Source organism: Podarcis muralis, chromosome Z (genome assembly GCF_964188315.1).
Source record: "Podarcis muralis chromosome Z, rPodMur119.hap1.1, whole genome shotgun sequence".
Taxonomy (NCBI): Eukaryota; Metazoa; Chordata; class Lepidosauria; order Squamata; family Lacertidae; genus Podarcis; species Podarcis muralis.
The window spans coordinates 28,559,998-28,585,004 of NC_135673.1; the positions used below are offsets into that span (position 1 = coordinate 28,559,998).

Genomic DNA, 25,007 nt, shown 5'->3' on the forward strand with positions numbered 1-25,007 from the left:
TAAATCGACAAATGCAATACTTTTACACTTTCCACCCCCCCCCCCAAACCTGACTTGGATCCTAAAATAAGATAAGGAAGTTCCTAGAATAATTTTCCCCATTCCCTTCTCCCCACTGCAAACATTCTAGCCCCCTACCCCGATTAGCCCCTGGGGGGGTCCCCTGTGTGGTTGCCCTGAAAAATGTGGGCTGGGGTATGGGAGCTACTGAGCAAGAGGGAATCACTGAAAATTGGTCTTTGATTCTAAGATATGATACCTTAAGAAAGTTCACAGAAAGAACATTTATTGTGTCTTATTCCACAGTGTTCAGGAAACAGGAAAGGGAAGGGTGAATATATTCATTTCTGAGTCTCTCTGTTTCTCATTTTTTTCCTGTCTTAGGTTCCGTTCTCCACATTTCTGCATCATTTTGGCATTTTCTTGAAGAAAGACCAGCATTTTAGTACGTATTAATTTCTCCTCTCACTTACACATTTTTGTATGCAATGCCCCCTAATATACACATTTTCACAAAGAAATTTTCCATAATGTAATGCATTTCAATATGTTATTTTCACAAATACAAGCATTTTTATGCATGCTCATATGCAATTTTGTACACATTACTTGGCTGGAGAATTGCATTGCAATTTTTAGAGAGGTGCAAATTCTGCAAGGTGGCTGTGTTTCAGTTTGTATATTATCTCAGAAAGTGTGTACCCATCTCTAGTGGTAGTTGTGGCCACTGAGGGTGGGCAAAAGAGGGCAAGTTGGGAAATTTTTCACGGATTAATTTGCTTCCATTCATTTCCTTAAATTGTCTTGGGGTCCAAGCCTCTTCCTTACAAGTATCTTCATTTGTAGTTCATTTGTAGTTCAAGTGAAAGCAGAAGAGTCTTTTCAGTGATGGCACCATTCCTTTGGAATGACCTTCTCACTGTGTTGTGTCTCATCCCAATTCTGCATAATTTAAGATGCCAGGTAAAAACTCAACCTTTTCGCTGCAATTTTAGTGTCTGACATGTTTAAGTCACTTTTATGGAGTACTTAACCATGCTGTTTATACAATTTATTATAATTTTTTGAATGCTTTTGTTTATTATGTACTATGTTCATAAGGAGATCTCTTACTAAATAAATAAATGGACTCGAATTAAAGAACATATACATTTGGGGCGGGGGATGTTGTAAGCACTCTCAAGTTAGGAAAATGTGCTCTAGAATCCACACACACCCCTACTAAAAAAACACAAAAAATACCTACATTCTGGTTAGTAATATAAACCATTTCGGTTCAGGAAATTGTAAAGAACTCCTTATGTTACTCTTCCTGGGACAGTTAAATTAAATTGATCTTGAATTATCAGTATCAAGGAATTCTGCAAATGAAATTGTTGATGAAATCCCCCAACTGGAATGGACAGGAAGCTGGACCTCCACTGAGTCTTTTTGGAGGCAATGAAATTTTCTATTGACCACAAACTGTGCCCCTGGAGGTATATAAACTGATGACAACCACAAGTTCTCGGAACAGAAAGCAGCATCCTCAATTGTCTCCTCATCCCAGTGTATAAGTCAACCAACTGCGATGGGGAGAAGTGAGCCAGCAGAAACATTAAAACTTTACAATCTTAAAGGAATATCCCCATGAGCAATATAAAGCACAACAGTCTCATTTAAATTTAGGACCGTGGGAATGACAGGCTGTCCAGTGCATGTGTTCAGTCGCTATTGTTCTAACAAGAGGCTAAGTGCCTGCCAAGCGTTTGCATATGTTCAGCACCTGAAAGTCGTATTGCTTCTGACAGCAAAGAAAAGGCACTTTTAAAAATAAATAATAAATAAAGATAGCAGTTGTTAGATGAACTAACTTGAATTGCTGTTGCAAGGAGTTGCCACGTGCCATTTCATGCATCTCTGTTTTCTGAAAACTAAGGATTGATCAGCATGCTTACCCGTTCATTCATTTTTTATCTCTTAAGACACTTGGGATGCATCCACACTGTTGCTTCCCCCCCAGGAGGGATTCAAATGCACACCAGAGTACAATTAAAGTGTTTTTATCGCCCAGAGAAGTACACATTTGCTGCAAAGCGAGCAAGTACTTCGAGTGAGGACGTCACACTGTATCTTTAAAAGCTTGGTGGTAGGGCATGGGAACTGTTGGGACATCTTTGTTGCTTCTGTCCAGTTGTGTACATCTTGCCTGATCCCTAAACTCCAGAATCGTGCCTCTTGAACTCTGTCTGCTGCTAATCCTGTGCTGTTACTTGCTTGAATAAAGAACTCTTTCTTACATTTAAGAGCCTCATTGTGTGTGTTGGGTGAAAAGCAGGACAATGGGCACAGTTTTCGTTACCTGTGTTTGCTATCTTTTGGGGATGTGGGGTTTTTTGGGGGGGGGCGGTTGGTGGCAGCAGCAGCAGAACTGACTTCATTCATTGCTTCTAGCAGCTGCCATTTCCCATTCAAAATGCAAGTTGCATTTTTCTGAGTTGGTCCTGGATGGTAGTGGAAATGATGGCTGCCACCAGAGTCCTATGTTTCCCCTCCTTCCTTAAACAAATGAATGGTGGGATGAAATAAGTTTGTAGTGATGAAATAAAGCAATGCAGGGAAAAACTCATACCCCTAACTGAGAACACTTACCCAAATGTGTGAACTTCCCATTGAGTAGATATTGCATTGGATCCAGATTATGGGGTTGGAACCAACGAATTATAAATGGAGAGAAAATAGACATGATTGCTGTTCTACAAATTGTTATTTATTAAATTTGTATACTGTCGTTCAACCATAGATCTCAGTGTAGTTCATTGCATAAATGCTAAAAAATAAAGTACCATGGTAGATATGATTCAATAACAATTCTCATACATTGGCATATTTAAGCAACTCCATGAAGCGTATTACACTAGCAGAACGACATTTGTGGATTTAGTTTCACTTTTCTCATATTGGTGTTCTATGGCAAGGAACAAAATCAGATTTTGTGAGCCGAAGATTCTTTTGTGAGCAAAAGGACAGCCTTGGATACAGTCAATTGTGCTTGTTCTGACATTAGGTGTTGTGAAAGTGCTCTGGAACTTTGCTACACTCTACAAGTGAGAGAAAAATGAATGTGATTTTGTTTAGCCATATCCAAAACAAAAACAGCAACCATGATCAACCTACAAATAAGCAACCCAAACTAAAACAGAATGCATAAAACAGCAGAAGATCTGATGAAGCATCTTAAATTCACGAACATGAACAAAAACTGCTTTTAAAAAAATTAAAAATAAGATTGTTGTAATAAGTATTTCATATCCAATGCTCTATTTATTATCAAGTTTGAGAGTGATGTATGCCAGAATGTACAAAAATTAAAGTGGTATAAAATAGCAGAGAAGATAACAATCAATCTAACACTTGAAAACACTCTCGTCAGTGAATTTATATGGGTGTTTGTAAAGTCTAATTCTGGTTTCTTCTGGGTTATCCATCTTGCAGAATCCCACAAAATTGGATAAATAAATTTTAGTATTGAAAGAGGTATTCAGATATGGGATTACCGTATTTTTTGCTCTACAAGACTCACTTTTTCCCTCCTAAAAAGTAAGGGGAAATGTGTGTGCATCTTAGGGAGCGAATGCAGGCTGCACAGCTATCCCAGAAAGCCAGAACAGCAAGAGGGATCGCTGCTTTCGCTGCGCAGCGATCCCTCTTGCTGTTCTGGCTTCTGGGCTTCAGAATATTTTTTTTCTTGTTTTCCTCCTCCAAAAACCAGGTGTGTCTTGTGGTCTGGTGTGTCTTATAGAGTAAAAAATCTGTTCTTCTGAAGAAGTATGGATGATGTATTAAGTATTTCTCCAGTTCCTACTTAAATTTAGAGCAGCCAGTGAATGATGGACAATGGTGTCTGAAATTTAGGAGAGTTTCTGCTTGATAGGAGGGATAGTGCTCGTTTAGATTTAGGGGTGAGAGAGAGATTCAGTTCAGTTCTCACTGTTTCATATGCAAACTGAAACAGAGCCCTCATTCAAAACCACGCTTCTCTGAATTTTGCCATGCAGTTTTCTAGCCAAATAATGTATGGAAATGGACATATTAGTGAAAATTGTGTATACAAATGCATTATAAAAATTAAATTGATTTGCAAAAATGTGTATATTAGGCAATCTGCTTACAACTGTTTGAACTCTGAATATGTTCAAATGCTGATTTTGAGATTAGAATTTGAAAGGAACTTTCAAAAAATGTTAAGTGCCATCCTAGACATGCCTGCTTAGAAGTAAGTCTCACTGAGTTTAAGGGGACTGTGGGATCCAAAGAACTGTTTTAGTTTCATCTTGTCAGCTTAGATATGGTGCATCTGAGGCAACATTTTCACTAGATTTCTATTTCATCAAAACCCAACCATGTCTTAGAAAGTTATCTTTATGAGTTGACATCTCTGAAAGATGCCCTTTTTTGGCATAAAAGTTTCAAGCCCATCAAAAGGCAAATTTTGGAAACTACCTGTTTATAGCATTCTGGAATTTGGGAAATCAAATATGTGTGTCATTATATAATGATTATATGGTTTCATTCATATTTGCACCAGAAGGGGGGAAATGTATAACAGTACTGCTTGTAGATCACATTAATTACAGTGATTTGATGAAGTGTGTTTATCTTTTATCAAAATAAGGGATGTTTATCACTGGTGGAGTTTGTGTTTTGATGTTGCTACACTCATTTCTTCATTTCATTTTGGTTTGATACCATCATCAATCCTCATGGTGGCCCTAGATTTTGCATCATTATCTTAGAGTTGCCATACAGCTGGAATTTCCAGGGCATAGCCAGAATTGGGCCGTCAGAAACTGTATCCGGGCCGAAATCCCTGAAATGTCCAGGGAAATCTGGACATAAGACAACCCATGTCGGTAATGTCAATTTTGGCGAATTTCCTTAAAAGGTATTTTGGTTTTGAGATTTTGCTCAACAGCTTTTGTGTCTGGATTTTCACCTTTTGAAATATGGCAGCCCTACGTTATAGGCTGCTAAATCTAAAATGGTGATCTACAGTTAGACTCTAGTGCATTTGTAGAAAAGGAAATACAGAGACCCTTATGAGCACTTACTGCACCTGTGCACCTGTGTGCACAGATCAATGAGCTGTGCAAATGTACATTCTTTCACACACGTTGCACGTGTGTCAAGACAGCTTATACCTGTGTTGGGAGGTGTTCTGGGAAAATAAGCTGCTGATGCTGTTGAAGAAGAAAAGTAAGCCTATATATGCACACAGAGAGACATATATTGGGACAATATAAGTTTGAATTCTTACAGGCAAATTTGAGTAAGGAAGTTTTGCTTTGAGATTGTTTCTGCCTCCTTCCCTTCAAATTAGTTCCAGCCCTATTTTTGAGCATTTTGCTGCTGTCCTAATGAATTGTCCTTGTATGTATTATTTGTTGTTTAATGTAATGCGCAATAGCGCATGAGAAATGTGCATGCATAGTATGCGTGGGAGGCTGTTTGAATTTGCCATGAGCAACAGACCCCTGAGCCTCTTTCTCATTAGTGATGAAAGCAAAATAATTGGTGCAGGAAAGATGCATTTTCTGTGCAGCTAATAAATCACAGATGCTCCATCATATGTTCCCATTACACCTTCCCAGCTCACCCGCTGGACGGTTATTTCTGTTTGCAAGAGATCTGTTTTGTTCCTTGTTCACCAGGAACTTCTGTGTCTTCTCAGATGGGCCCTTGGGGAAACAGCCCTATCTCTCAGCCTGACTCAGTACTCCTGAACTGACTGATTACCTCCCAGAGGTTTGAAAAGAGGAACAATATAAAAATGGAGAAATGCTTTTCTCAGTTAGAAGAAGCAGGAGTGGCTATAAAAATAAAACCAAAGCAAATATAATAAAGTAACACTAAGGCATCCTTAAATCATGACTAGTAGGGGAAGGCTCCAACACTTATATGCACATACCTGCTTGCTGAAGGATTTGTAGGTTACTAGGATATGCTCCAGTGGAGAGTAAGTAGCTTGCTTCCAAGAATGGAGTTTTCAGGGGGAGGCTGACCCATTGGAGTTTGTAGGGCACAGTCTGCTCTCAGCCAGCCCCCAGCTGCCTGTCTTCCTACTTACATCTAGTCCATGGGGTGGCCCTGGCTGTCAGCTTCCTCTTCCTCTGTTTCAGCATTTCCTTTGTACAACACAGCAGAGAAGAAGATGGGGGCAAAACTAGAATTAGTTGCCTCTGCCCACCACTGACTCTGGCTCCATTGGCCATTGGCCTCTCTGCTTTCTGGTCTACCATCCCCTATAGGCACCACCACTGGTGTTCATTGAGGGATCAGTGCTCCTCAAGCATGCATATTTTTCACAGTGTCACATGGCATCGCTGGCCTTAAAATGTGACTCAAGACTCCAATCCCTCAGGGACCACCTATCTCCACATGTACCAACACGGACCATGTGTTGGCCATCTGAGACCCTTCTTTATGTGCCACTCCAAGGGAGGTACAGAGGATGGCTACACATTGAACAGGCCTTATCAATGGTGGTTCCTCAGGGAGGCATGCCTTGTGCCATCATAGTCTGTTTTTTGGCACGGACAAAAACATGCTTATCTACCCAGGCTTTTGGTCCTTGCTTTGGAGAACAATCGAGTGTGCCTATAGCCCATTCTGTAGTCATCCTTTTAATGGGGCAGGGTGGACCTGTTTTTTGTTTGTTTTTTAAATCTGTGGGTGAGCATTTTAGGTTATTGTTCTTCTATTTTAATGTTTCTTATTATTTCCATCCTGTGACACATTTATGTAAAAAACTATTTTCATCCCCCCAAAAGTTTTTGATTTGAGTTTCTACTGAAAGGAGGCTGTATTTTAATCTTGTTTTTTAATCTTGTTTTTAAAGTTGTATTTCAATCAATTGTTTTTGTACCTGGTGTTAGTCGCCCTGAGCCCGGTCTTGGCTGGGGAGGGCGGGGTATAAATAAAATTATATTATTATTATTATTATTATTATTATTATTATTATTATTATTATTATGGCATCCTCCAACAGCTCTCAGGAAATAAACCACAGTTCTCACAATTCTTTGATCCATGCAATTTCTTAAAATTGTGTCATGTGGGAGGCTCCCCCATATGATCTAGGCACAGCCTAAACAATGTGGGGAGCTTCTACAGGGACAGGAAACTCCCCACTTTAGAAGTTTACTCTCTTTGGAAGACAATTGGACTTTTTATTTTATTTATTTATTTTTATTGGATTTGATTTGATATGTTAATTGGATGTTCTTATTGGAAAATTAGTAAACGCTTTAAAAAAAAAAGAAGAAGTTTACCCTCAAGCTCATAGACAGTGCAGGAGACAGTAGCATGGTCATCTGACACTATTCTCCCTGCTAGCACTTTGCTTTACTTGAAGTCTCATTTGTATGATCTCACTAAATAGAAGAGATTCAGGGCCAAACTGATTGTGACCCTCAAATGACATGAATTCCCTTCTCCTGGCCTCATTTCCCTCTTTCTTACAAAGCAGTCATAGGAGACTTCAAGTTTTAGCAACCAGACAGCAAACTGGAGGGTGAAAACGCTGCTAAACCCACCCCCACCCCAAGACTGTTTCCTGCTCAGAATCAGCACAACATGCCCTGAAAGAGAAAAGAGGTAGGCAACTATATTTGCTCCCTGTGGATGGAAAGTCAGCTGGAGGGGGCAATGCTGAGTGAGGAAACAACAAGAGGTGAAAAGTCTATTCTGCTCATGGTTGCAGGCTCTGTGGCTGCTAGCTCCAGCAGCCAGCTGATTATCAGTGCTTGCAAAGCACCGTGCAGAAGCACTTTGCAGGTGCTTGCAAAATGCCTTTGGCCCAGTTCTGCTTTTACCTGATCCACATCTGATCCACATCCACATGAGACATCAGGTGTAGAGCAGATGGGCTTGGTTTGGCAAAATGGAGAGGCCTGGTGGCCCTAATTAAGTCCAAGGGTTGGAGGTTCCTCACCTTAAATGGTTGGATGGGGGATGAAGCAGGGGACACATATCTATGCATCTATATCTATCTGTCTCTATATCTATCTATCTATCTATCTATCATCTATATCTATCTATCTATCTATCATCTATCTATCTATCTATCTATCATCTATCTATCATCTATCATCTATCATCTATCTATCATCTATCATCTATCATCTATCATCTATCAATCTATCTATCTATCTATCATCTATCTATCTATCTATCATCTATCTATCATCTATCATCTATCATCTATCATCATTATCTGTCTGTCTGTCTATGGCTTGAGGCCTGATACTGATGACCACAAGAGTAATTTTTCAGACAGTTTTACTTTCTTAGCTGAGTGCAAATAGTCTGTTCTTCTGCCTTCTGTGGAGCTGTTCTACATCACTGATCTGGACCGTAGATTTAGGTTTTAAAGGACATTCACTTCTGTGTCATGCATTTGCCCTTACTGACCCAATAAAAATATATAGATACAATTTCACTCTGTTTTGTGTTGCTTTGACAAAGCAGTGCAGTTAAGTAACCCTAGACTCTGAACTTAATGGTGTGGCGGGTGTTGGTGGTGGAGATCTCTTAAAATGATCTTGTGTATTACTTTACACACTTCAAAATGTGCTGTGTTCGGCAGCACTCCTGCTCAGTCTGCTGAATGGGGCCCTGAGCTCCTGTCCCAAAGTCCTGCCCCAGAGGCACTACTGCCATTGATCATTACTATAAAGAACAGGTGGATCAGAATTCAAAGCCCTAGGTGATTGTGAGTTTTTAGCAACGAAGTGCTCCCTTTTCTTTGTGGAGGTAGGATCCACCTCAAAGAAGCAAGGACCCCACAGAGCTGGCTCTCTCTATATGAACATGCTTCAGTGGAGTGTTGTATCATTTGTTATTAATTCTATCATCTATGACTGAGACGGGAGGGGGAGAGGGAGAGGGAGAGGGAGAAAAGCAAGAAATGAATCTCATTTCATGCATCCAATTGTTTGGGCATTGTATGCCACAAAACATATGGCCCTCGTTTGAAACTCCTCCAAACCATAGAGGTCCATGTGCAACTGATAAAGCCCAATTTAGCTGGAAAGGTGGGGAGGAGAGTGGGGGGAGGACAACTCTCAAATCAAATTCGAGAAGGACGCCCTATATGCTTCCTAAGTGCTAAACCCAAGGGAAATTACTTCATCAAACCTGATCCAGACCACAGTAATGAAGACTGTGATATAGCTAGTGTTCGGCCATGTTGACTTTACAGTACTGGAATTAATCCATCTGCATAGCAGTTCAGTGAAATCATTTCCAGGCCGTGGAGTCTCTAGGGGTGACCATTTCTTTTTAAACATTTTTTTTCCAGGCCCAGATGCATAACCTTTCTAGCTGGGGGAATGAATGTTATAACTGATATATTGTTAACTTTTTTAAAAAAAAGAAAAGAAAAAGAAAATTAAAAGCAGTGACAGCTGTCTGTCTTGATGGGATCTTGTCAAATTTTCATTAAGAGGATCATAACCCTCAAGTTCCAAAACGAATTTCAGTGGCAGTTTGCACACCGCTGTCAGCCTCTTCCTCTTTTCAGCTGCACTATACTGTAGGCGACCTTTGGGGGCCTGTTTAGCCGTTCCAAAGTTCTGCTAATTTGCTTGGATGGGTTTTCATGCCGCTTAACATTTCGCACAGCTGGAGACAGGAGCACACTCAAATTTGGGGAGGAGGCGTTAGGAGTTTCTCCTCTGAGAAGGACTTCAAGCTAATCCTGTTGTGATGTAGGTCTATCCAATGTGTCATTAACATAGTCTGATCTTTAGTGCAACTGGTGCTACTCTTACGGGTGGGTAAATCTGTCATTTTTTTCGTTCTCTCAGTTTCTCATTCTTCCAATCTTAAATTCAGTTCTCCACATTTCCACATCACCTCTTGCTTACTATCCACAATTTTTTGCAAAGCAGTTCTCCTAATATGATGCATTTCTATGTTATTTTCACGAATATGTGCATTTTATGCACACTATATGCATTTTTGTGCAGATTACTTGACTGAAAAACTGCACTGCAAAATTCAGTGAAGTGCAGTTTTTAGAAGGATGGTTGTGTTTTGGTTCACACATTTCTTTGGAAAATGCAAATTAGATAGGTTCACCTTTATATTAATAATAATAATAGTAATAATAATAATAATAATAATAATAATAATAATAATAATAATTCATTGACGAAGCAAAAGCCTTTGACTGTGTCGACCACAGCAAACTATGGCAAGTTCTTAAAGAAATGGGAGTGCCTGATCACCTCATCTGTCTCCTGAGAAATCGCTATGTGGGACAAGAAGCTACAGTTAGAACTGGATATGGAACAACTGATTGGTTCAAAATTGGGAAAGGAATATGACAAGGCTGTATATTGTCTCCCTGCTTATTTAACTTACATGCAGAATTCATCAAGCAATGATGGACTGGATGAATCCCAAACCAGAATTAAGATTGCTGGAAGAAATATCAACAACCTCAGATATGCAGATGACACAACATTAATGGCAGAAAGTGAGGAGGAATTAAAGAACCTTTTAATGAAGGTGAAAGAGGAGAGCGCAAAATATGGTTTGAAGCTCAACATCAAAAAAACGAAGATCATGGCCACTGGTCCCATCACCTCCTGTCAAATAGAAGGGGAAGAAATGGAGGCAGTGAGAGATTTTACTTTCTTGGGCTCCATGATCACTGCAGATGGTGAGAGCAGCCACGAAATTAAAAGACGCCTGCTTCTTGGGAGAAAAGCAATGACAAACCTAGACAGCATCTTAAAAAGCAGAGGGATCACCTTGCCAACAAAGGTCCGTATAGTTAAAGCTATGGTTTTCCCAGTAGTGATGTATGGAAGTGAGAGCTGGACCATAAAGAAGGCTGATCGCTGAAGAATTGATGCTTTTGAATTATGGTGCTGGAGAAGACTCTTGAGAGTTCCATGGACTGCAAGAAGATTAAACCTATCTATTCTTAAGGAAATCAGCTCCGAGTGCTCACTGGAAGGACAGATCCTGAAGCTTAGGCTCCAATACTTTGGCCACCTCATGAGAAGAGAAGACTCCCTGGAAAAGACCCTGATGTTGGGAAAGATTGAGGGCACAAGGAGAACGGGATGACAGAGGATGATATGGTTGGACAGTGTTCTCGAAGCTACCAACATGAGTTTGACCAAACTGCGGGAGGCAGTGGAAGACAGGAGTGCCTGGCGTGCTCTGGTCCATGGGGTCATGAAGAGTCGGACATGACTAAACAACAACAACAATAATAATTAATGCAAATAGAATCAAATTTCTCCTCCATCTCTGCCTACGTCCATTTCATGCATTCATATAAAACTTAAAGTTTTCCAGTTAAAAAACCCCAATAACAACAAAAATCTCCAATGGGCTTTCTTGTGCACATCCTTCTCAGTATTCCTTTATGGTGGACCTATAGAGTTTTAAATGGTGTAGATAAAGTGGTTGTGAGACAGTTTCTATGTAACCTTCCTTCTCCCATAATATTAGAAGTCACGACCACTTCATGAAGTTGACAGGCAGTTGATCCAGGAGAGAGGGAAATTATTTAGGCAACATGCAATTCATATGGAACTTGCTGTCACAAGATGCAGTGATGGGACAAAACTGCATCTCCTGCTTTAAAGGGAGATTAGACAAATTCATTGAGGCGATGGAGCCTCCCAATAGCTATTTGTCACACAGTTAAATGAAAGCTCCATGTTCAAGAGCAGTATTCCTCTGAGCTACAAATACTTGGTCATGAGGCAATAATGAGAGAGAGCTCTGTACAGTGGTACCTCGGGTTACATATGCTTCAGGTTACATATGCTTCAGGTTACAGACTCCACTAACCCAGAAATATTACCTCGGGTTAAGAACTTTGCTTCAGCATGAGAACAGAAATTGTGCAGCGGAGGCGCAGCGGCAGCAGGAGGCCTCATTAGCTAAAGTGGTGCTTCAGGTTAAGAACAGTTTCAGGTTAAGAACAGACCTCCAGAATGAAATAAGTTCTTAACCTGAGGTACCACTGTATATGGTGCCACATTTACACACAGTTTAGAGCCTCAGATTATGGGCTTGTCCACACTTCCATCTGTGCAGTGATTTCTAGGCATGAATTCAAAAGGGGTCCCCCCCCCCTAACCAGATACCACTCAGAATACCCATGGTTTATTATTGATTTAGAGCAAATATCAATCGGGTTTTCTGTAGATTGGCATTTGTTCTGATTCAGCAGTAAAAGACGGATTTTCCTCGAGAAAGTGGCGGGCTGAAAGAAAAACCTCTTGAAATGTGGATGAGCCTTATGAGGCACATCTAACTGGCAAAAAATCACCGAATTGCAACTTTTACCTAAATGGTTAAAAAACTCAACAGCGAAAACAGAGTCAGAAGCAAACAGTATCATTCAGACATGGCAAAAATATACTCAATGGCTAAGTGATTTCTTTTCTCATATTTTGCTTATTAGTATGTGCAGAAATGACTATAATTTATATTACAAAAATAATTAGTTCAAGTATCCATTTCTATTTTCATTGTCATTTCTGTTAGAATACTAGACATTTTTTATAATGCTATGGGATTTCTTAAACTTGGCATAGCTTTGGGATTCAGCATGTCTTAATCCAGCCTTGGCCATATAAAATAAGAAATAAAGAAAAGTTCAACATTTGTCAGTCATCCCAATGCTTTTGCACTCATTGGTCAGGTCACTGGAAGGCAAGAGCAGGTTTACTTCCTACTAAGCAATTGGGTGGTACACTGTGTATAGATACTTTTCCTTATATCTCCAATAACCAGATATTAACAAAAATACTTGTAGAAATGTGTATTTTGCAAAGAAAGGTCTTTAAAAATATGTGACTAGATGTTCATTCAAATGTGTGCTTTAATGTGGATCTGTTGTTTCTTTCATTGCAGGCTATCTCATAAACAGATTGAAAAGGACTTATGAGTGAACACCTGCATATGCAACACAGACCAAGGATAGACAGATTCATCTATACCTTGGAGAGTTGCTTCCATTCATGACTGACAGTGCTGGGGCAGATGGAACGCTTAATCTGGTTCAGCAGAGTTCCCTAGAATTGCCAGATGACACAGGTCAAGGATGTCTTTTGATGATGGCAGAGATTTAGGAGCTGCATAAACTAGCCCCTTCTAGATCTCTACCATAATCGAAGATGACATTTTGCCACATCATCTAGCAATGCCGCTGAAACTTGCCGAACCAGATTAAGTGTTCCATCTGCACTCATGAAAGGAAGCAACTGTCTAAGCTCCAGGACAGAGAAATACACACACTTCTTTCTAACCTTATACATGTCCTGTTCTTCCTTGCAGAGTTGCCAGGTCATAACACAGAGGAGCACTGTGTCTCTTTAACAAGGTCTCCAGCTGTGATAGAGGATGCAGCTGTGGACTCCTCTGCCCTCCTCTTCCCTATGGTCCCTTTGCTGTCCCCCATATCCCACACAGGATAATGTGAGAGTTTGGTAGGAGAAGAGATAATTATACTAGTGGAGGAACAATATGAGGGAGGCTGCATCTGCATTACCTTTCGCTGTGGTCTGATTATGTGACAGGGACAGGACAGCCTCTTCCCCAAAGTAGGAATGCTGTTGCTGGGCCTGAAGAGAGTGTGGCCTCCATAGCTGAGTACCAGAGTGCATGCAGAAGGCCCCAGGTCCAACCCTTGTCATTTCCAGTTTAAAAGGAACAGGTATCAGGATACTTAAGGACCACCTCTCTCTGTATTGACCCGCCTGGACCCTTAGATCATCACCTGAGGCCATCCTCTGTGTGCCACATGCAAGGGAAGCCTGAAGGCTGGCAACAAGAGAATTGGATTTTTCTGCTCCTGATCTATGGAATGATCCTGATCCTAGCCTTCATTTTTAGTGTTTGCATTTTCCTGGGCTTTTGGGCAGCACCAATGATTGGATGCACAATATAGGAATTGGGCTGTCAGTGTTGTGGCATCTGCCTTCTGGAATCCCTTCCCATTAAAGCATAGACAGGCACCATCTCTGCTGTCTTTTCAGCACCTACTGAAGCACCTGCTTCCCCATTCTTGTAATTTTAAGTTGTTTTAAACTGTTTTTATTATTGTATAATCTTGTGCTTTGATTGTTGTAACCTGCCCTGGGATCTTCAGGTGACTGGTGAGCAATAAATTCTATAATGATAGTGATGATAAGCCATCTGTATCCTGTTGCTTTTAGAAGAATACTCTTTGATGTGCCTTCCCTCAGCCCAGCTTCCTTGTGATTCGAAAACCACAAGGAATTGTGCTGCAAAGAGGAGACTTTTGCACATGTGCACATGAAAGCTTTGCTTGGCATGCAAAAAGAAGTCATCAGGTGAAGGTATCCTTGCCCTTACTCTGATGCTAACAGCAATGGGAGAAAGCGACTTGGAAACACAGCAGGGGGAAATGACCTTCCAGCATTTCAATTCACAGATGTGAACATAAGCCTAGTGCAGAAATGCCCTGTGAACTTGGGGGTCACCCAGTCAGATTGATGAGCAGTAGATTCAGAAAAGGCAAACCAATGCACTTCCTTCTTTGCACAATGCATACTTAATTCATGGAGTTCACTGCCACAAGATGGAGGGATAGCCTTTTGCTTAAATTAAAATAGGAGTCAGTAACCTGTGGCCCTCCAGATGTTACTGGATGCCCAACTCCAATCATCCCTGACCACTGGCCATGCTGGGTGGGGCTAGTAGGAGCTGGAACCCAAGGACCACAGGTTCCCCATCCCCACTTTAAAATGAGATTTAGTAGATTCATGGGCATTAGCCATCACTGCTGTAAGAGCTTCCATCTCCTGTCATTGCTAAGATATTGGCAGTGGAGCAGAAAAAAAGTACAGTGGTACCTCAGGTTAAGAACTTAATTTGTTCTGGAGGTCTGTTCTTAACCTGAAACTGTTCTTAACCTGAGGTACCACTTTAGCTAATAGGGCCTCCCGCTGCCACTGCACGATTTCTGTTCTCATCCTGAAGCAAAGTTCTTAACCTGAAGTACTATTTCTGGGTTAGCGGAGTCTGTAACCTGAAGCGTCTGTAACCTGAAGTGTCTGTAACCCGGGGTACCACTGTATACAGTATAAAGTATTTGTCAGTGGGAAGCATTTAATTCCCATTCAATTCCATGGGGCTTTGACAGAAAGGTTATTGATGGAATCCATCCCACATGAGCAAAACAACCAGGCCTTTGTGTATGAAAAAATTAAGCAACTGAATAATAAGCCATTTAATTTATTTAACTACTTCCAAGCTATGAGCAAAAAACCCAACTTTTTTTTTGGTCACAAGTTGATAAAAGTTGTTTCATACAAAGGTTTTGAGAAAGAATGACCAAGTTCACTTTAAAAAAAAAAAATTAAAGGGATCAGGTTACTCTTACAATGCTAGTATAATCCAGTACTTTTAAATCAAATTACATTGGACGGCTTACCAGTATTCCTTCTAAATTGAGTTTACTCATCTGTGTGCTTTCCTTTTTAGAAAGAAAAACAAATGAGATGTACATAATAAAGTTTGCAGCTCAATCCATAGGCAACAAGAGAACAGTTTTCCAAGGTCAACGTCCAGGGCACTGTCACAGGACATTGACAAGGAATTGTGCAACTATTTGGGGCTACTTCATTTCAAGCTGTTTTCTCCTTACACTTATTTACTTTGTGTATTCACTCAGCTGTTTTGAAGAAACCAAAAGATAGGCACATGGGGTTGTCAACGTGTTTTGGACTACAACTCCCATGAGTCCCAGCCAGCATGACTGGATAGCATCAAATTGGAGAAGGCTGACATATCTGAAGGATCACCTTCTCTTTGTCAAGGCTGAGTGATAGACAGCTTTCAGAAATGAATCAGGAAGTCGGAGCCAAGAAGATCACTCCTGCTCAGCCCAAAGAGGAAGGCCTTTAGAGACCTTCTGGTCCAACGGAGCCCTGTGGGTATCAGTTCAGAGCCTGAAATTACTTAATTTGTAGGAAGGTATTCCTATCTGCATCTCTGTTGGTTCATCACAACGTATAGTGGAGATGGGGACTAATTATAGGCCCCCTTCTCCCTACTGAAATCTACAAGGGCAACACTGAGACTAAGCAGGAGGAGGAGGAGGAAGCTGACAACCAATGCCACCTCCTGGATTCGTTTTAAGTAAGAAGGTGAGCAGGTGGTGGCAGACTGAGGTTGGTGTGGCAGTGCCCTGTTTTCTTTAACAGACCAACTTGCGCTGCTTGCCACACAGTGGGGTCAGGACCATCAGGTCCAGGGGCCAAATGCAACCTTCAAAGTATCTCTGTGTGGCCCTTGTGGGACTCTCCGCAGTTCACACATACTCTTGAGCCACACCATCTTTCCCCAGGCCACACCTTGCTGGCATTGTTTCAGATATTGCTTTAGTGACCTTGCCCAGCTTGAATGTGCCCTTGAACTCTCCGAATGAGTCTTGCTTACCTGGATGAAGGACAGAGAAGGGTGTGTAAGTGTGTAGAAACAAGCCATTTGTACAAAGCTGAAATTTATATTGCCCTGCCCTGACATGTAACCTCCAAAAGGTTGCACAGAAGAGAATGTGGCCTTCAGGATGAAAAGGATCCATACACTGGCTCTACCCCAGCTTCCCTTCTGACTCTTCTGAGCTTGGATCCCCAATGTGGAGCCCATGGGCACTGTGGGGGCCTCATACATCCCCCTTGGTTTCTGCACCAAGGGAAGGGAGGCTGGCGTCTGACACGGAAGAGGGGGGCAGTGGTCTGTGGGGACCTGTCCCAGCCAGGAAGCAAGAATCAGAGGCAGACAAAGCTTCACAACTGGAGGAAGAGGCATGCCAAGTAAGTGCAGGGCCAGGTTCTTCCCCAGCCTCTTCTGCACCACTGTCTTCCAGAACCAATAGAGAATTGAAGTGAGAGGAGCTGAAGCAGCTTTCATGCAGATGTAGTCTCTGACTACATATGCACAGCTCATCAGGAGAAGGTACATAAACTAGGAGTGGTCTCCAGTTGCTGCAACTGCTCCATAGAGACCAGACCTGGGAATAGCTGCCTATATGCTAGATTGGTGTGCATAGGCCTCCAGAGCTGCAGAAGTAAAGAGTTACTGCTTTGCTTTGTGCTTTATTGGCTGGGAAGTGCCCTTGAAACCATGGCTTTTTTCTTACATTCCCTGGGGAGAGTATTCCACAAAATTGGGGCCACCGCTGCAAAAGCCCATTCTCATGTACCACCCTTGGATGAGGCACGTAGAGTGGACCCTCTGATGAAGACTGCAGGCTGTAGGCTGGTTCATGTTGTAACAGTAACAATTTCTAAATGTTTGTCTATACATATAAGTGAGCACATACACAGTTTATCCAAATTAGTGGCCTCTTTTCTCCTCTCTTCTGGAGATGGATGCCATCTTTTTGCATGACACCTAGGATGCCTCCAGCCAGGTATTTTGCTTATGGGTGCACAAAAACTTGGAATCCCTGCAGGCTGGGAATATGACATAGTGCCTCTAGATGGAGAACTACACCTTCTTTTGATTTTGCAAACGCTCAATGGTTTTCCATTTGCAAACATTCTTCTGGGTTCTAGGAAACTGGAATAAAACTGGAGTAATAATTTAAGCATTAAGGGGGTAGAGGAGGGGGGGATACAAAACTTTCCCTATAAAAACATTGATTCTAGGATGACTAACCTGAAGTCTGTAAATCTTGTGATTATTTTCAGATTTGATAGACACTGGACTGCTTCCTTCGTGACCCTGAATTCTGCAGAATAAACATGCAGGGTCAAGTGATTACGTCTATGAATTTATACATGCATAACCACTAAATTGTTCTCTGTCCCCAGTTCCGGGATAGCATTGTACAACTGCAAACCTCGTCAGCATTTTGAGTTATTTGTTTAATTTCCAGCAGGCATATCCCAAAGGCCACAGTTTAAAGGAAAAGTTTGAAACACAGCCCTGGGCCATATGTATTCACTATTCATAAAATCAGGGATTTGATATTTCTGTTTTTTTGTTTTCCAGGGAAATTAGAGTAAATCCATTACCCCATATGTGGAAAGGCTCTGAAGTCTAAAGAATGAAAAAAATAACAAGAATAGCCTGATGGTATGGGAGAGAAGTACACATCTGAAACAGTGGAGAAAATCTGCCTTCCCATTTGCCTCTGTTTCAAGGTTTTCTGAATTAAACCAGTTGCTTAGATCCATTCCTATCTGGCTTTAAGACTGGTATTTGAAAAGAAACTGCTTTGATTTCTTCGATGGGTCACCTGCAGTGAAGGATAGATTGGGGGAGTTCTCTGCCTTGTTGGTTCTCCTGGAACTCTTAGCAGCTTTTGAGACCACCAGGCATGACATCCTTCTGAGCTAAATGATAAGGATGGAGAAATATGATACTGGTCTTCAGTGGTTCCTTGGTTTGGTGGTATTCCCTAAACCTTTGCCATCCCTGGATGCCCAATTGGCAGTGGTTGCTAGGAGTGCCTTCTATCACATTTGGCTCATAAGGCAGCCAGGGTCTTTCCTAGAGAAGACTTGGCTTCAGCCACCCATGCTTTGGGTACTTCCATGCTGGATTGTTGTAGTGCAGTTTTACATGGAAGTGCCTTTTGAAGCCAGTCTGAAAGCTTCAATAGTGCAGAAGGCAGCTGCCAACTTTTCTGGTGGTCATAGGGCCAGACATACATCTCTATTTTTACACCAGCTCAGCTGGCTTCATATTTGCATCTGCCTCAATTAAAAGGGCTGGTTTGAGCCTTTCAAGCCCTAAACAGCTTAGCACCAGGTAACATAATACATCATGCCTCAAGTCAGGCCCAAGCCAGGATAATATATCATTTCTAGCTCCAGGGGTTCCTGTCTCCTGACACAGGGATGTTCCCACTGGGACTAGCAGCTATTCTGTGTGGTGCTTCAGCAGAGCATCAGACTATGACATCCTCTTGGGCAGTAAAATATTCTTAGGTTCTTGATTGGCTTCACCTACCATGTTTAGCCTCTGCAGCCCTTGAAGGAAGGAAGAGATAAAAGGGACGTTCTGTTTGGGCTAAAACCGTGGCCCTCTTCAGGCACTCTGCTTGCATGCAAAAGTAACATGCAAGCAGGAATGACTGCACCAAGATCTGCCTGGATACTGGGGATAATTTTTATTATTATTTTCCTTTCTAAAGGCAAACCTACCTAATTTTGATTTTCCAAAACACTATGCAATAAAAAATGCAGCCACCCTAAATTCACATTTCTCTGAATTTTGAAATGCAGTTCTCCATCCAAGTCATGTGTACAAAAATGCATTTATTAGGGTAAAGATGATAGGTGGATTAAAGCACACCTTCTCTCTCTCTCTCTCTCTCTCTCACACACACACACACACACACACACACACACACAAACACACACTTTTCATTCAAGCTACAGAGGTTTGAAGGAGAAGTTGGAGTGGGGTAGCTTTAAAGCCCTTTGTAAGCAGTCCCACAGTTCGCTTGCTTTGAAGTACCAAGACCTCAAACAAAGGAAAGCACCTGATGTCACTATGATGGCCTATGGGGTGGAGGAGATGAAGATCTGGCTCTCTGGCCAGAAAATGTTCCCTACTTCTAGGGTACACTGGCTAGTAGCATCTCACCAGGATATGAACATAGAAGGTTGCTTCATACCGAGTCAGACTCATCAGTCCATGCAGTTCAGTGTTGTCTATACTGACTGACAGTGGCTGTCCTGTGTTTCAGGCAGGGTTCTCTGGCAGTGCAACCTGGAGATGTTGGGGAATGAACTTGGAACTTTCCACACACAGTGCCGTTGCTTTGTCACTAAGCTTTGTCCCTTCCCTGAATATGGGAATAAAACTACTAAACTACTTGGTAAGTATAGTAAACATGACTGAGATTATATGGGCTACCATGAGCACTCCATGCTGGTATGATTCCATTTATAATTTGCTGCTGCTGCTGCTGCTGCTGCTGCTGCTGCTGCTGCTACTACTAACTAGGGCAATACATGAATGAAGTAGAATATAAGTGGGAATTTGATCCTCAAATCACCCTTCCACTCAGCATAGATTGTTTCGTTGAAACACTTTGAAAAGGCCCTTGTTACTGTTTTGCTGGATGAATGCCCAAAAGCTTTAGCCAAAGCAAACAAAAATCAATTGAGAAATTTTCCCATTCACATCCATTCATATCAGGCTTAGATCAGTTCTCAAATGCAGAGACCTTGCAACCGTTTTGCATGCAGTTGCCAGAGGTTTTGGCAGATTGACTGTGTGCCCCTTTGTATCTCCTTGAACCTTGGCAGGATCACACAGCCTCTCACACAAAAGCAGAACGCTTATCTTAAATTGCTTGAATTTTGGATGGTTTGCTTTCTTAACTTTGACTCTGCTGCGACATAGAGGACCCATTGGCTGGATATAAATGCAAATAAAATAAAATTAACAGTTCCATAATTAAGATGTTGTTGATTTAAGAATAGCCATTCCCTCCAGCCTTGGGGTGGATGTAAAGTGTTGTTGTTGTTAAATGAACAAGAACTTTTTAGACACTGGCTTTTGGGTTTTCTCCAAAGCACAAGAGTTATCGTGACCTTCAATCTCAAAGCCCACAAGTGAGGAAGCTCAAGCCCAGGAGCCAAATACAGCCCTCCATACCTGTCCATCTGGCCCTTAGCACTCGACCAAACTCTCTCACCAGCCACACCCTTTACCAGCTTTGCTTCATACCCTCTTTGAGCATTTTTGCATTTTGAATCAGAATCCATGGTGCAAGTCAGTCGTCGGGGACTGAGGAGAAAACCAGAGGCAGAACTGAGTGGTGAGTTCACAAGTGCACACTCATGAAGAGATGAGTATGGAGTATGGAAGGTAGATTGAGAGTATATGGGTAAAACATGTAGGAGACAGAAACAACAGTGACCTTACTGTGGGTGTCTGCTGTAGACCTCTAAGCCAGACTGAATACTTGGGCGATGCCTTCCTAGAGCAGATTGTCAAACATTCAAAAAGGAGAGATAGAATAGTCATGGGAGACTTCAATTTCCCCAATATCTGTTGGAACTCAAACTCTGCCAAGAATGTAAAGTTCAACAAATTCCTTCATTGCTTCACTGACAAATTCATTTCCCAGAAGGTGGAAGAAGCGGCAAGGGGGTCATCTCTCTTGGACCTGGTTCTCACCAACAGCGTGGTGTAGTGGTTAAGAGCGGTGGACTCATAATCTGGTGAACTGGGTTCGATTCCCCGCTCCTCCACATGCAGCTGCTGGGTGACCTTGGGCTAGTCACACTTCTCTGAAGTCGCTCAGCCTCATTCACCTCACAGAGTGTTTGTTGTGGGGGAGGAAGGGAAAGGAGAATGTTAGCTGCTTTGAGACCTTAGGGTAGTGATAAAGCGGGATATCAAATCCAAATCCAAACCAACAAGGAAGAACTGATTGATGAAGTGGAAGTACTGGGAACCTTGGGAGGAAGTGCTCATGCCCTTTTGGATTTTGTTATAAGCAGGCAAGGGAAATCTGAGTATAGTCAGACATGCACACTGGACTGATGTCAAAAAACTTAAGGAACTACTGGGTAAGATTCCATGGTCAGAACTACTCAAACAGAAGGCAGGCCAAGATGGATGGATGTTTCTTATAGGTGAAATACTGAAGGCACAAATGCAGGCAATTCCAACAAGAAAGGAAAGGGGGGCCTCTAAAAAAACTGGCATGGCTACCTAAGCAACTTACAGATGGGCTGAGATTTAAGAAGGGCATGTATAACAAATGGAATAAAGGGGAAATCATGAAGAAAGGGAATACATGAGAAGCCAAGGTTAGGCAGGCCAAAGCTCAGAACAAGCCCAGGCTTGCAAGAGAGGTTAAAAATATGTTTTTAAGGTTTCTTTGACTATATTAGAAGCAAAAGGAAGAACAACCAAGTAGGAAGTCCTCTTTATGAAGAAGACAGAGAAATGCCATCAGGTGACAGAGAGAAGGAGGAACTACTGTTGCATAGTATAGTAGTTGAAGCAGAGTTCTGATCCTCAGTTATCCCTGAAGCTCAATGAATGACCTTGGGCCAATCTAGCCTTAATAGAAATGGGTACATCTGTTAGTGTCAGTTTCTCTCATTTTTACAATCTTAAATTCAGTTTTCCAAATTTCCACATCACATTTTTTAATCAGCATTTTAATGGAATTTTGTACTTTTATGCTCAGCAATTATCCCTAATGAATTTTTGTATGTTATTTTTAACTGATATATGCATTTTTGGTACGCATTACTTCTTTGGAAAACAACATTGCAAAATCTAGAATGGTGCTGATTTCAAAACGTGTCTGTGTTTCAGTCCGTATATTGTTTTGGAAAACTTGTTAGGTTCACCTTTAAATACTAACTGAATCAAATTTATCCCCCATTTCTAAGCTTGACCTACTTCACAAGGTAGTTTGAAGCTCAAAATGAGTATTTGTGTAGATGCTGTTTTGTAGGAACAGCGTAGTAAAGGGTAATGAGAGTTAAATAATGATGATGGTGATGGCAACTGGCCATCCATGTAGAGAAATTTGTTTACAGACAGTTTCCTGTTTGTAACAGAGTCTTGATGAAATTATGCCTTTAAAAAGCATTCATATAAATCCAAGACAGGGACCCTGCGGCCCTCTAAACTCCAGCTCCCACCATCCCTGTCCCCTGGCCTTGCTGTCTGGAACTGATGGGAGTTGGAGCCCAACAACACCTGTAGACTCAGTTATTCCTTTTTATATAAATGATGATTAATCATATTCAGGATTGTCAGAAAAGAGACTGAGCCACTAGCATTGGGCCTTTGTATGAATTTGTGGCACGGCCTCATTTGGAGTTAGATTGCACTACTTTGCTTTTATCATTGTGCTGGTTTGTGTACTTTTTGAACATAATTAGATTTCCCTGTGTTTTCGTTGTTTATTGTTCAGTTTTATGGTTTAAGGGGTGACCCGCCTGAAAAGATTTCTAGAAGCCTTTTAAATAAGCAACGGTGTGTACAATTTCAGCCACTCCCCATCTCAAAAAGGGACATTGCAGAGATGGGGAAGATGAAGGAAAATGCCAACCCAAATGATAAGAGTGCACCTTCTATAAGAACATAAGCAACTGGTATTCATAGAATCCAGAACTGTAGAGTTGTAAGGGACCTAACTCTTCCCTCCCACAATGCAGGAATCATCACTGACCCAGCAGGAATCACCACTGCCTCTGACCGCATCTATGGCTACTAGCCATGATGGCTATGCTCTGCCGCCACAGTCGGCGGCAGCAACGCTTTCTGAATACGAGTTGCTGGAAACCACAGGAGGAGAGAGTGCTCTGGTGCTTGGCCCCTGCTAGCAGATTCCCAACAGGCATATGGTTGGCCACTGTGAAAACAGGATGGGGGACTGGCTGGACCATTGGCCTGACCCAGCAGGCTCTTCTTGCATTCTTATGTCAACCCAAATGATAGAGTACACATTTCCCATGGGATAAGGCTAAAATGTTTGGGACATTTTAGTTTTAGGCTTTTTAAAAATGACTATGGAGAGGTGAAAAAAAGGCACAGAAGACCCCAGGTTCATTCCCTGTTGTCTCCGGGTTGGGATGGGAAAAGCTCCTGCTCAAAACCCTGGAGAGCCTCTGCCACTCGGAATAGACAAAACTGAACTAGATGGACCAATTGGTCTGACTCAGTATAAGGCAGTTTTCTATGTTCCTCTGTTTATGGATGTATGTGTGGTGTTTAATTCAGGGATAGGAAACTTGTGGTCCTCCAGATTGTTGGACTATGAGTCCCTGATAATTGGCCCTGCTGCCTGGGGCTGATGTGAGTTGCAGACCAATAAAATATACAGAGGATCACAGTTCCCCCATCACTGCTTTGATTTGTTTAAACTTTCAGCCTTCACTCTGCCATCTTATAGCAACGTGTAAAACATTGTGTTCTGCAGTAGTGCAGAGCACCATCAGAAGTGGGACCCTTATTTACACTTCTCCTAAGCTGACAAATATAGGATCTCATTTGTAATCAGTAAAGTTGCAGGGTTGGGGGGAGCTGAATTTGCAATACAGTAGAGAGGGGATTTAAAATTCAGGCACTAGTTAAACTTGGCCTCTTGAGTTTGCCTGTCAAAATCAGCTACATCTAGTAATAAAAACCACCTAAGGACCTTTTTGTACTGACCTTGACTCCCCGTGATCCAAAGGTGGAGCTTCTTTCTGCCAAGTAAATCCCTTGTTAATGTTGCTGAGATTGAAATTTATGGTCATGGAAGGTGTTGAGCCACCAGAACAGATGGTTACTTACTAATTTGGGGGTTATTTGGAATGTTTTTTGAATCTGAGCAAAACTGTCCCATTTTGCAAGCTGAAAGGGCCATAAGTTTAAGGGGCTCGTATATTAAATCATTGTGTGTTTGCCTTATTGCAAAAGATTATTTGCAGGATAATTTACAGCCCATTGTCTGATCATCTGCACAGCCGGAGGCAACTGAGATAATACTTTAGGGACAGATTTTTCTGTCCAGTGATCAAACTGACTCATGAAAATGTACAGCTTGCTGATCACTGAAGCTCTAGTTGGTTTTTCTGTTTCAGGATAACATCTCTATTAATCCATGTTATAAAAAGAAGAAATACATTTTAAAACTACCAACATCCTCATTTGTATTAAAAAACTACGCTGATCTACGTTTGTCTAAATAAGCTGGTGTTTCTAGGTGTCTGGTCCATCACTTGCACTTATTTATTACTTTAAAATTAAAACCAGGAAATAATAACCAGAACCCCTCAGGGGATTATCTTAAAAAGCATGCTTTCACTCATGTTTTCATACAGAGGGTTCATGCGGTTCTAATTTCCAATACAAAGAATATATAGCTCGCTTCATGGTTGACATCACTTTCCACAGAAAGTTGCTTGGTGGTTCTCTCCCCCCCCCCCCTTTGTTTCAATAAGATATTATTATTTTATCCTGTTGTCAGATGTTTGCATTGGCAGATC

The 25,007-nt window shown here is 41.6% G+C and overlaps 1 long non-coding RNA gene across 1 annotated transcript in view; it reads left to right on the plus strand.

The window, feature by feature from the left end:
- Positions 1–15,231, plus strand: part of LOC144326138 (uncharacterized) — a 65,428-nt gene extending 50,197 nt beyond the window's left edge. The window contains exons 5-6 of the long non-coding RNA XR_013391293.1: positions 385–445; positions 12,928–15,231. This is a non-coding gene — a long non-coding RNA (uncharacterized LOC144326138). The remainder of the gene's footprint in view (positions 1–384; positions 446–12,927) is intronic.
- The last annotated feature ends 9,776 nt before the right edge of the window (positions 15,232–25,007 follow it).